The sequence below is a fragment of the Eucalyptus grandis genome, chromosome 6, assembly GCF_016545825.1.
Source record: "Eucalyptus grandis isolate ANBG69807.140 chromosome 6, ASM1654582v1, whole genome shotgun sequence".
Lineage (NCBI taxonomy): Eukaryota > Viridiplantae > Streptophyta > Magnoliopsida > Myrtales > Myrtaceae > Eucalyptus > Eucalyptus grandis.
The window spans coordinates 13696004-13709860 of NC_052617.1; the positions used below are offsets into that span (position 1 = coordinate 13696004).

Genomic DNA, 13857 nt, shown 5'->3' on the forward strand with positions numbered 1-13857 from the left:
TCATTTTTTTCTTCTTTTGCGGTCGGCCGGCCAAGGCCTTAATGGCGACGGCCGGCGAGGGTCGACCTCGCCTTGATGCGGCGAGGCCGAGCTCGCGGATTTGGGCGAGCTCGAGCTCGCCAGCCGGCGAGGTCGACCTCGCCATGGCCGGGCGAGCTCGAGCTCGCCTAGATCCGGCGAGGCCGAGCTCGCCCGGCCGGCGGCGAGCCTCGGCGGAGGCCGAGGCTCGCCGGCCGCCGGGCGAGCTCGGCCTCGCCCGATCTGGGGGGCGAGATCGAGCTCGCCCAGCCGGCGCGAGTCGGCCTCGCCATGGGCAGGCGAGCTCGAGCTCGCCCAACCATGGCGAGGCCGACCCTCGCCCGGCTCACGGCGAGCCTCGGCCTCGCCGGGGACGGCGAGCTTCGGCCTCGCCGGGGCCGGCGAGCCTCGCCGTGGTGGGCGAGCCGCCGGCCCTCGTCGGCCGGTCGCCGGCCATGGCCGAGGCCGGCGCGGCCAAAAGAAAAAAGAACAAGAAAATAAGAGAAAAAGAAAAAGAAAAAAAAGTATTTCTCATTTGTGTTTTGAAACAAGAAACACAAAATTTGTGTTTCTTGTTTTTGTTTCTTTTTTTGTTCTGGAACAAAAGAACAAAAAGGAAGAAACACACACAAACGCGTTTCTGTTCCTTTTTGTTCCCGGGAACAAAAAACAGAAATTTCTGTTCTGGGAAACAGAAACGAGGGTGTTTCCATGCACACCCTTAGATTCTTCGAGCCATCAATCTTTTATAGTTTTAACTCGTTCTCCTTCAATGCTTACTATATGAAATAATAATGTATCTTAATATGACTAGTCCTTAAACAATAAGTTACATTCTTTGCTAAATGCTCTGCCCTTTGATTATCACTCCTTAGTGTATTCACTGGCTATTTTCAATGTAACCCATCCATATAATCTTGTAAACACATGATTTTCTTATAGGCTTCCGTGATAGCCACGTACTCTATTTCTGTTGTTGATAGAGTCACTACCTTCTATAGTTGAGATACTTTACTTGTTATTGTGCCTACAATTATAAAAACATATTTACCAGTACTCTTACCGCTATATTGATCACCCAAGTGATCTGCATCCACATAACCCTACAACTCTAGAAATGTACTTTCATAACAAGTAAAGTAATTTGATATACCTACTAGGGCTATGTTTGGGAACTGCCTTCCCAAAGGACTTTGGACGGGTAAAGGCCTTTGAGCCAAATATTTGGTATTTGGCAAAAAAAATTTCCACTTGGCTTTGCCAAAATTTTGAGCCAAATAACTGCAAATGCAGGACAAGCCCGGTGAAGCATACCATCAGATAAGGAAGCATAAGTAATACAGGAAGAGTCGTATTGCAACGAAAGACTGAACAGACTGGGCTATGTCAAAGATATCATCAACGGCAGCTTCACAGATAGAAGCTTCTATCTTATCAATGGAGCCTGATATAGACTGCGTAAAACTTAATGGTCTATCGGTTCTCTTCCAAACCATCATCAAAGCAATAGACCATAAGTTTAGAAATCATCTGCAGCCCACATTACAGGCATTTTTCAATTTCAAATTCATAAATTTTGGCTTACACAAACAATAACAAAAGGCTAAAAGGTGTTAATTTGAATTATGTTCTTGGTAGGGAGAGTGTTTCTTTAAGTTCAAAAGGATATATGTAATTGTCTAACTGATGCTTGTGGAAATAAATCTTGCCACTGATGGTATATACACAACAGAACACGTTAAGGTCCAACTCTAATTCCCAATTCTGATACTAGAATATCAAAATTGCTGACATACTGCAAGTGCCAATAAGATCATCATATTCCAAAATTAGCAGATATCTATTTTAGTATGGTGAGGCAAACACAAAGCTGGGACACTTACATGTTCCTCTTTCCATTTAGAAGGACTCAGTGGGTCCTCCCAAAAGTTCACCTTTAGCGGGCCATGGTGTTCTGCATCAAGAGATCCCCAGAAGACGTAAGGATATGACCCAATTGGAATGGCTTCCCTATAAATTTCTCATCGCGTCAAGTCCCATCGCAAGTGAGCAACCACCGAGTGGACAAGAACATGATATGCTAACAAACAGAATCATTTCGCACTTTCTCAAAAGACGTTCAATACAAACTTTCAGAAAAGATTCAAGCTTTCAACTAAAACAAGCACGAGAGAAGGAGGGTCTGGAAGACAAAATAATTCATATGCGGAAGCCAGGATCAATAAAAGACAAATCTCCAGCCATTGTTCTTGTTCACGTTCGTCAGAAAACCTGAAATCAAAGAAAATTGGGGACACGCTACTACCCCAATTTACTCTCGTACTAATGGTGTATTCTGAATGAGAGAGTTTGAGTTAGACCTTATCATCACCCGTCAAAAATGAACGTACGTTCCTTTTTATATCTCGTCTTCCATCAAGACGGTTACCAATGGGCGGTTGTCACGAAAGTGCAAGCGTGAAAAAAACTTCATGTCGAATAGTCATGACTTTAAGAGAAAATATGGGTCTAAAATGTGGGATCATAAAAAATAAATAACATTCTCCCACTTGATCCCATCATTTTCATCATATGAATTATCCAACTAATTCCACGAAAACTTTATGCTTAAAGAAAAGAAACAAAACACATGGATCATGGCGACATGTTCTCTAAGAGTGAGTAATATCTTTTATGTATCACAATGCATCTTATTTCTTTAATGTTAGCCTATATGTGACAACATATCTTAATGAATAAACCTCATGTTTATTCCAGAACCAAGGATAAATGTTATTCTCATAAACAACAAAATGTGTACACAAAAATTGAGAATCAACATTACAACTGAATAAGAGTTTCATACAACAAAAATCGTTTATATGACGACAAATTACATGATTGGACCTATTCCCATACTAGTTACATGATCCTTATACTTCATTGGTGGCATGCCTTTAGTTAAAGGATCGGCTATCATCAATTCAGTGCTAATGCGTTCAATGACCACTTTATTCTCCTTAACACGTTCCCTTATGGCTAAATACTTAATGTCGATATGCTTACTTGACTGCCACTTTGGCATTTTTAGCCATAAAAACTGCAGCTGAATTGTCACAATATATTCTTAATGGCCTAGAAATAGAATCAACAATTCTAAGCCCAGCAATGAAACTCTTCAACCATACACCATGCGAGGTAGCCTCAAAACAAGAAACGAACTCAGCCTTTATAATGGAAGTAGCAGTCAAAGTCTGCTTGGCACTTCTCCATGACACGGCTCCACCAGCTAACATGAAAATGTATCCAAATGTTGATTTTCGTGAATCAACGCAACCTGCGAAGTCCACATCCGAATAACCGACCACTTCCAAGTTGTCAGTCCGTCTATACATAAGCATATAGTCTTTGGTACCTTGAAGGTATCTCAACACTTTTTTTGCAGCTCTCCAGTGGTCTAAACCTGGATTACTCTGATATCTTCCCAACATTCCCACAGCAAAAGCGATGTCAGGTCAAGTGCAAACCTGAGCATACATCAAGCTTCTAACAGCAGAAGCATATGGAATGTTGCACATTTGTTCCCTTTCTAGATCGTTCTTCGGGCATTGGTTCAAATTGAACCTGTCACCCTTCACAATGGGTGCTATACTTGGTGAACAATCTTTCATCCGAAATCTCTCTAGGACCTTATTGATATAGGTTTCTTGAGATAGTCCTAAAATGCCTCGAGGTCTATCTTTATAGATCTTAATGCCAATGACATAAGATGCCTCACCCATATCCTTCATGTCAAAACTCTTAAAGAGAAATTATTTCACCTCATGTAGCAACCCCTTATCATTGGTTGCAAGTAGTATATCATCCACATACAATACAAGGAAACAAATTTTGCTCCCACTGACCTTCTGGTATATACATTGATCCATGACATTCTCTACAAAATTGAATGAAGAGATGACTTCATGGAACCTTAAGTACCATTGGCGGGATGCTTGTTTCAAGCCATATATAGATTTCTTAAGCTTGCACACCAAATGCTCACATTTACTAGAGGAGAATCCTTCAGGTTGTTTCATGTAAACCTCCTCCTCTAGTTCTCTATTGAGGAACGCCGTTTTCACATCCATCTGATATAATTCCATATCAAAGTAGGCAACCAAAGCCAAAACAATACAAATAGAATCTTTCTTAGATACAGGAGAAAAAGTCTCAGTTCAATTGATTCCTTCCTTTTGAGTGAATCCTTTGGCAACAAGTCTAGTTTTATATCTTTCAATGTTACCCAATGAATCCTTCTTAGTTTTTTTTTTTTTTGGTAAGGTAAATAAATAAATAGGAGCTAGGTCAACTACAAAAGATCGAGTCCATAACCTACACTCTCAAAGAGATAAGAGTGAAGGGGAACCGATGTAAAACGGGAAACAAAGGAAAGAAAATACAACCAGCCAAGAAGGCACAAGCTAGGGAAAACAACCAAATGAACCATAGGAAGCCCTTCACCCTAACAACAATGTCTAAGAACGGAGAACCAGAGAAAATAGGAAAGGGCGAGACTACACGATCAGCAACCAAAGAAGACCGCCGGATCGAATCCCCACGCCCTTTGAAGCCTCTTGTTACTCGGAGAAGGAGGAACTTTCGAGAAAGAGATGGCTTTGTCTCTGACCACCTTAAGGAGGTGATTTTTGAGAGCAGGAATCGCTACTGATTCGCCATGGAAGATAATTGCATTCCTCTTCTTCCAAATAAGATGACACAATGCACCAAAAGAGAACCGAACAATCTTGTGATAGAAATTCTTTCCACTGAAGAACTTCATAGCCCAAGCGATCAAGTCTTTCTAGCATCTATTTTTCCAAGGAAGGTTACATCTGGCAGCCCAAAAAAAAGCCAGAGAAGCCAAGATGCGGCACCCGAAGAATAGATGATCAACAGAATCGGGAACTTCACTGCAAAAGGCACACACATTGAAATCTATTCTGCCATAAGAAAGAAGCATCACCTGCGTAGGAAGGCGATTTTTCGTTATAAGCCACAGAATAAATTGATACCGAGGGGCCAGGGCGTTGTCCCAAACCAAAGAGGCCCACTTGATAGGAGTTCTTTTAACTCTAACGGATTCCTAGGCTGAGGCAACCGAGAAGGAGCCGGATGAGTTGAAGCACCACGTAAACCTATCCTGCGCAGAGGATAAGGATGGAAGAGTGATTGCCCATCTGTTCAAAAAATCCCTGAGCGTGACTCCCATCGGGGAAGATAGGTCGGCCACAACTGCATTATGAGGGAGACCAACGCTTTCCCTGAATGAGGGAGGAATGAATCCATCCAAAGGGCCACAAGGAAGCCATAATAATGCTAAAGAGAGACAGAAAAACCATTGCCTATCATCCACCTGAAAGATGACCGAAAGTATGGTCTAAGCTGAAGGATCTTCTTCCAAGACCAAGAGCAAGTCCTAGGCTGAGAGGCAATCTAGAAATTCCTTTTATTTAGGAAGATTGTATGCACCCAACGGCACCACAAGGATTCCTTATCCGAGAATAAGATCCATATAAATTTCACCATGGAGGCCCTATTACATACCTTCAGTTTTGAAGACCCAATGGCCTTCACACCATTAGGTAACTCAACCAAATCCCAGATTTTGTTAGATGCCATAGAACTCATCTCTTCCTTCATAGCATTGTACCACAAATTGGATTTATCACTATCCATGGCTTGTGAAAACGTTTGGGATCATTCTCGGCTCAATATTGTAGTCGACTCTTGTAAATACACAATATAATCACTAGGAATAGTCGATTTCTTTATTCTAGAAGATCTTCTCAATGTTGCATCAACATTCTCTTGAGGAGCGTGTTGCTCAACTGGTTGTTCAACAGTTTCTGGTAATTGCTGAACAACTGGATCTACTAGATCAATATCAGCAGGTTGTGGAACTTCAACGATTGGTTGTTTAATAGCCGGTTGAACTGAAGGGGCATTATGAGCAACAACCAATCTTAAACTTGAGGTGGAAGATTGAGTATCTGTATGATCTTTCTTAGGATCAAGGTCCTTCGATCGATCACTCCCACTAATCAAGTCATTTTCAAGAAATTTAGCGTTTCTTGATTCCACAATCCTAGTGGTGTGAGATGGACAATAAAACCTGTATCCCCTAGACCTTTCGGCATATCCAATGAAATACCCACTTATGGTCCTTGGGTCCAACTTCTTTCTTGTGGATTATAAACTCTCACTTCAGATGGGCATCCCCAAACGCGCACATGATGTAAACTCGGTTTCCAACCCTTAAATAACTCAAAAGGTGTCTTTGGGACAACCTTTGTCGGAACTCGGTTTAATATGTACACAGCCGTCTTAAGTGCTTCAGAACATAAGAATTTAGGAAGTTTGGAGCTGCTAAGCATACTACGCACCATGTTTAATAAGGTCTGATTTCTTCTTTCCGCTACGCCATTTTGGTCCGGAGAACCAGGCATAGTATATTAGGCAACTATCCCATGCTCTTGAAGAAATCTTGCAAATGGACCAGGTGCTTGTCCATCTTCAGTGTATCTACCATAGAATTCTCCACCTCTATCTGATCTCACGATCTTAATTTGCTTATTGCATTGTTTCTCTACTTCCGCCTTAAATACCTTAAAGGCATATAATGCTTCATATTTATTATGAATCAAGTAGAGATACATATAACGTGAATAATCATCTATAAAGGAGATGAAGTATTTCTGACCACATGAGTCCATATTCGGACTACAAATATCCGTGTGTATGATTTCTAATATTTTTGTATTCCTCTTGGCACCTTTCTTTGTTTTGTTAGTCTGCTTTCCCTTCTACACAAGTATCACAATCAGTAAAATCTAAAGTACCGAGTACTCCATCATTTACTAATCGCTTAATTCTTTCTATGGAGATATGTCCCAATCTCCAGTGCCACAACATAGAGGAATGTTCTTTCACAACACATCGTTTCATACCAGCTTTATCATGAACATGCATTGCATCATAATAGACATTGTCTTGTAAATTAATTCGAAAAAGACCATCAGACAAAGTACCACTCCTGACAATTTCATATTTAAATGATAAACAAAAGTTTGAATATCCCAAAGGTACAAATCTTGAAATTGAAATTAAGTTTCTAGAAAAACTAGGAACATAAAATGTCTTTTCCAAATCTAACACAAAACCACTATTGAGAACTAGTCTATATGTCCCAATAGCTTCCACATGCAAACGCATCTTGTTTCTTGAATAGATGCTTTGTTCACTTCCCACTAGCTTCCTGTGGTTTTGAAAACCCTGCAAGGAATTCGAAATATGGATTGTAGATCCAGAATCAATCCATCAAGTGTTGTGACTTAAATAAGTCATATTAGATTCATAACAAACACAAGAGATTTGATTACCTTTCTTCTCGAGCCAGGCCTTAAATTTGACACAATCCTTCCTTATATGCCACTTCTGTTTACAGAAGAAACACTTGGATTCTTTCTTAATGTCAGCTTGGGGAGGTATTTTACCTTTTCCCTTATGCTTGCCATAGCCCTTGTTCTTTCCTTGTGTTGCCAAATGAGCACTTTCTCCCAATTCCATAATCAGTCTTTCTTCCTCTTGTACACACATGGTCATGAGTTCATTAATTGACCATTTATTCTTATGTGTGTTATAAGAGATCTTGAAAGGTGCATATTGTTGTGGGAGAATGTTCAGAATATAATACACAAGGAAGGATTTAGATATCTCAACCTCAAGGTTCTTAAGTTGAGCTGCAATGTTCCTCATTTGCATGATATGCTCACGCACACCTTTAACACTAGTGAGCTTCAATGATGAAAACTTCCTAATTAGGGTAATGGCATGCGCCTTCTCAGAACTCTCGAACTGCGCATCTATGGCCTCCAATAAAGCCTTAGTATTGCTATGCTGAGTAACCAAACCACGAATACTAGGAGATATCTTAGCTCTTATAAACATGGCACAAACGCTGTTGGACCGCTCCCATTGGTTATAAAGAGCTATCTCAGCTGGAGTGCTCGAATCAGTAGGAGCAGGTGGTTCGTCTTTCCTTATAGCATAGTCAATGTCCATCCACCCCAATTGAAGAAGAACCGACTCCTTCCAAACCTTATAGTTCTCACCATTCGGTATGGGAACATCAAACTTAAATTCAAATAAATTCACGGGTTAAACCGCATATCAAATAATCATGCTTATGTCACAAAATTTGAGGCAAATATAAATAAATCATGTTTTATCAATGTAAACATGTCACAATATGAATTAAATAACATAAAAACTACCTGTGGGCTAAGTTTTTAATTTAAATAGATTCATAATTACTTCATGAAGAAATTATCATATTATATGCATTTTCTTAATCCCTCGTGGGTAAATTAAGAAAAATAATATGATATTTCATCCTAATTAATCATATTAATATAATGAAAATTCCTATGGGATAAAATTCATTATATTAATATAATTAATTACAATCAATGTCCATTTCTTAATATGATCCGGAGGCTCTTAATATATAATTTAATTAATTAAAGATCTTTGTGGCTACTCTCTAATTAATTAATTATATGAATCATTGGACATTAATTTCATGCATAAAATATTCATAAAAATGCATGAAATGACAAAATAGTAAATAAAAACATCGAAAGGGCAGAACAGTAAATAAATCGGCCAAGGAAAAGATCGTAAAATTTCTGAAATGGCAAAACGGAAATTTATGAATTTGCGTAGGGGCAAAAACGTAAAAACAGCCCCGCGGCCACGTCGAGGCACATGCCAAGCACGTGCGCGTCCGGTGCACGGGCGCATGCTCTAGGGGTGTGCAACCGGTCCGGGTCAACCGGTTCCGGATCGGCCCACCGGAAAACGAGGGTCGGGAACCGGTTCGGTTGAAACCGGTCCGGGAACCGGTTCCCAAATATCAGACCTGTTTGAACCGGTCCGGGAACCGGTTCCGAGGGATTACCCACCCGGGAACCGGATCGCCGGACAGTTTGGAACCGGTTGGAAACCGGTTTGAAGCCCCCAAAACACACGAGCAAAACAAAACCTAATCTGTTTGTATGTGTCTCTTTCTCCTTTCCTTTATCTCTGCGAAACGAAATCCCTAAATCGCGAAGCACCCAAGCACCGACGCCGCTCTGCCGCTCTCGTCGGTCGTCACCCCCCGCGCTCGCACCACCGCTGCCATTCCGCCGGTCATCGAAGCTTTCTTTGAGCCGCTGACCCCCGCCAAGCTCCACCGGTTTTGCCCGCGAAGTCGGCGACACCCGCCGAGCTCGCACCGAGCACCGCGCCGCCTCCGTTCGATCGCCTCATCCCACCTGCTGCTATTGCCTCGCCGACGCCCTTGACCCGCAAATCTCCGTTCGATCGCCCCTCGCCGCGAAGTCGCGGCCCCGCAAATCTCCCGCTCGCGATCTACCGACGCTCGAACGCGCCCCCCGCTCCGCTCGCCGACACCAGCTGAAGCCGCGTCCCACCGAGTCCCTTGCTGCAGTACCAATTTGTCTCTCATCTTGTCACATTTGGATCAATACATAAGCTATATTTAGAATATCGATTTTATGGTTAACAACAGCTTGTTGTTTTAAATCAGATTTGGGAGTGCTTCTGTTCTGTTTTCTGGGATCCAAGCCATTCTGAATCTCTGATTGTGCTGTCCATCAGGTAACATTAGTCATTTTGTATTCTTTTTTCACACTAGCATTATTTATGTCCTTAAATCTGCATCCAACTGTTGCTGTCTTCCTTGATCTTGTCTGCATTCACAACACACTTTTAAGCATTTCATCAGCATCAATAGAGTTTACAGCAGGAAGAGCGTCCTGCTTATCAAGCTTCTTCATGACAGAATTGGCAGAGTTAATATCACTAGAGTTAAGCTCAGTGAAACGAGGGAGAGAAGACACTAGCGGGATTAGTTAGGGATAGGACGAGTCTCTTTGCTAATTTTCTGTTTATTTAGGTCAGTTTTTTCAAACATCAAGATCGACACGTAGCTATTGGGATCAGCTGACGTGCTTTCTTAAATAGTCAAATGAAGAACAGGGAGAGATCCGAGCTAGATTAGGTGCAAGCAGGCCTTTAAGAATGCCAAGAACAATCATTGCTAGTTATGTATTTTTCAGGAGATAAATTACTGAAAACTAAAGATGAAGGAAAATTTGCAAAAGAACATTTAAGTTTTGTAATTCATTGGAGGTCCTTTAAAAAGTTTACACTTGTGGTACTTACAACTCACAATCATTAGTTACATAGACAGTTACTAAGAAATTAAACATGCTTTACGTGACTTTTTCTACTTAGCAACACTAATTTACAAAGGGTTACATTCGTGATTGACACCAAAGATGCATTGTAAGCATGTCTTTCTTGAGCAGTCCTCATACTTCAACTTTGTGGAATCCTAATGTTATATATACATATATTTTTTTTTTCAGTTTTCAGTCAATGGATCAAGACCAAAACATATCAATGGAAGTAGAGGGACATGATGAAATGAGTCCACTCATGGAATTGCCATTCCATGGAGCTGATGAAGTGGAATCTGCAACCATGGCGCGCGAGACAAGGTCGGGGTACCTAATTCTCATACTGCTTCGGGTAAAAAGCGAGCTAATCAATCAAATTGTTGGGATAATTTTTCGAGAATTATAGATGAGAAAACACAGAAAACAGTTAAGGTGAAGTGCATTCATTGTGGGATGGATTATGTGTATAATGTTGATCATGGAACCTCTACTATGTGGAAGCACTTGAGAAAGTGCAAAAAGTATTCTCACACAGATAAAAAGCAAATGTTGTTTGCATCACGTGACAAAAGTGTAGTTGGCGAGGTTGGGGAAAACACTACTAGTGATAGTGTCTTAACGACATGGAAGTTTGATCAAGAACGTTGTAGGCATATGCTTGCTCGAATGATTATTATTGATGAGCAGCCATTTTCCATGGTTGAACGTGTTGGTTTTCGGGATTTTACTACTGAATTGCAACCTCTTTTCCATCATCTTTCACGATTTACAATGGCAAGAGATTGTATGAAGTTATATTTGAGTGAAATGACTTGTTTGAAAGCTTACTTTGGTAAGCTTAAATCTAGGATTGCACTCACAACGGATATGTGGAGTTCCATTCAAAACTTGAACTATTTGTGTCTTACTGCACATTATATTGATGAAAATTGGCAGTTGCAAAAAAGAATAATCAATTTTGTGATGATGCATAGTCACAAGGGTAAGGAGATTGGTAAAATGGTGGGGAAATGCATTTATGATTGGGGAATAGAAAGGAAGGTGTCCACAATAACAGTGGATAATGCAAGTTCAAATGATGTGGCTGTTAGTTATTTGAAAGAAAAATTTTCAGAAGAAGGATTTTTTATCTTGAATGGTGATGCTTTACATATGAGATGCACTGCTCATATACTTAACTTGATAGTAAGAGACGGATTGAATGAGGTGCGTGATTCTATTGCACGCATCCGAAACATGGTTAGGTATGTAAGGAGTTCTCCGGCTAGAGCTAAGACATTCAAAGGTTGCATTGAGAGTGAGAGGATTGCATACAATGGTTCGGTTTGTCTTGATGTTGCCACTAGATGGAACTCCACTTATATGATGCTAGACACCGCCATAAAGTTCAAGAAAGCTTTTAAAAGAATGGAAGAAGAAGATTTATATTTCTTAAGGGAAATTGACAATGATCCTCCTGAAGATGAAGATTGGGAAAATGCCATCATTATTTCTAAATTTCTGAGACGGTTTTATGATGCAACCAAAAGGATGTCGGGTAGTTTATATGTTACTTCAAATCATTATTTTGAGGAGATAGCTAAGTTGTACAAGTATTTGAATAATGCGACGAATTCTTTAGACCCAAAGCTTCAAGCTATGGGTTTAAAAATGAAAGAGAAGTTTGATAAGTATTATGGGAGTTTGGATAAAGTTAATATGATGGCATTGATTGCGGTTGCATTGGATCCTACAAAGAAGTTGAACTATGTAAAGTTCTATTTTGAACAAATCTATGATGATGAAGCAAAAATTGATGAGATGCATGATAAGGTGAAGGTCGCCTTGGAGAATTTGTATAAATCTTATGAGCGATCTTTTGTTGGCTCTTCTGGTAAAGGAAAATTTGGTGATTCAAGTGTGAGTAACAGTAGTAGTGCTTCTAATGTTGATATTGATGACAATGATTGTGAATTCGATGCTTGGCACAAAAGCTTTCTCCATGCGAAGAAAAAAGTATTGGATGAAAACAAATCTGAGCTTGATCGGTATCTTGAAGCTGAAAGTGAAGATATCCTTAATATTGATCTTTTGATGTGGTGGAAGACTCTTTGGGTCAAAGTATAAAATCGTATCTTTGATGGCTCGAGATGTTTTGTCTATTCCCGTGACTACTGTTGCTTCAGAGTCGGCTTTTAGTACATCGGGACGTGTACTTGATGGCTTTCGAAGTTCTTTGACTCCTAGAGTGGTGGAAGGTTTAATTTGTACTCAAGATTGGTTGAGAGCTGTTCGTGTGCCAATTAATGTTGAAGAGTGCATCGAAAATGCGGAACAATTTGAGGCGGGTAAGTTATATATATATATTTCTTTGTATTTTGTAATTCATTCGCATAACTATCTATTAAGTGCATGCCTTATTTAATCTCTCTTTTTTTTTTTTCTTTTTTCTTTTTATAGATTTGGATTGTCTTACCAAGGACATTATCATAGGAAAATAAACTTCATTTTGTCGAAACTCCAATTTTGTGGTAAGTAAATAGACTTTATTAAATTCTAAAGTATGGATTATTGTTGATTTTTCTTTATATATGAATTTTAGGTTTTTGTCAGAGATTTTGTACCATGTGGAACGCAAGGCCGAAGAAGGAGAAGAAGATCGAGCACATGAAGGACAAGGTTGATATGAACTCGATGTATTTTGTGGGATATGGGGATGCGAGATGGTCGAATTATATACTTGGTTGTTTTTTTTTTCAAGAGGATTCCAAATTTTATACATGTTCCCAATGAGTTTGGTCGAAGGATGTGCTTGGTCCGGCCTTTTGTTTAAGCGGATAACTTATCTAGAATTGTTTTTTCTAAGGTTAATTTTTATGCAAAACAGGGTCCAATGAAAACAGGGTCAATCCTGTTCCCGGACCGGAAAACAGGGTGGGCCGGGAACGGGGTCCAATGAAAACGGGGTAGGGAACGGGGTCCAAAAATGAGAACCAGGTTATAACGGGGGTAGGGAACAGGGTCTAGGTCTAGACCCTACCCACCCTGGACCCGCTCACCCCTAGCATGCTCGGCATGCGTGCCCGCACGCGCGCGGTTCAACGCGCAGGCGCGTGCGTTGCAGGCGCCTGGCAACTGCCACACGGGTGGATCCCACGCGCGCAACGGTTGCGCGCGCGTGGGCTCCACGCGCCTTCTTCCTCGCGCGAACAGAAGCCTTTCCGTCGGTTTTTCGCCATTTTCAACCGCGATTTCAGCTCCGTTTCTTCTTCGGCAGCCCATCTCAGATCGAAATAAATGATGGGTTTTGTAAAACATGCCGGCACGATCACATGGGTCCATGTTTCGGCGAAAATGAGCAAAAATTGGCCCCAAAATCAGACGAAAATTTCCAAAACACAATTCCTTCAACCACCGCGACTTCCGCCACCCGATTAGCCTCCGACGAACACCGATATACCAGAAAAACTCATGGCTAATGTTCCTTATGGCGGTGCGACTATGCGGGTCCGAAATCAAGGGGTGGGTCGCCGGAATTTGCCCGGAATTTGGGAGTTTCTCTGTTGGCCTCAAAATCCGAGTTACTGTTCAT

At 40.9% G+C, this 13857-nt stretch overlaps 1 long non-coding RNA gene across 2 annotated transcripts; it reads left to right on the forward strand.

Moving 5' to 3' along the window:
* The first annotated feature begins 9489 nt into the window (after positions 1–9489).
* LOC120294238 lies at positions 9490–13252 on the forward strand. Of its 2 annotated transcripts, XR_005551736.1 has the most exons (3): positions 9490–9531; positions 9632–9702; positions 13153–13252. It is a non-coding gene; the product is annotated as an uncharacterized LOC120294238 (long non-coding RNA). The 2 variants fall into 2 exon arrangements; XR_005551735.1 differs by lacking the exon at positions 13153–13252 and having other exon boundaries at positions 9632–9758.
* Positions 13253–13857: the final 605 nt, after the last annotated feature.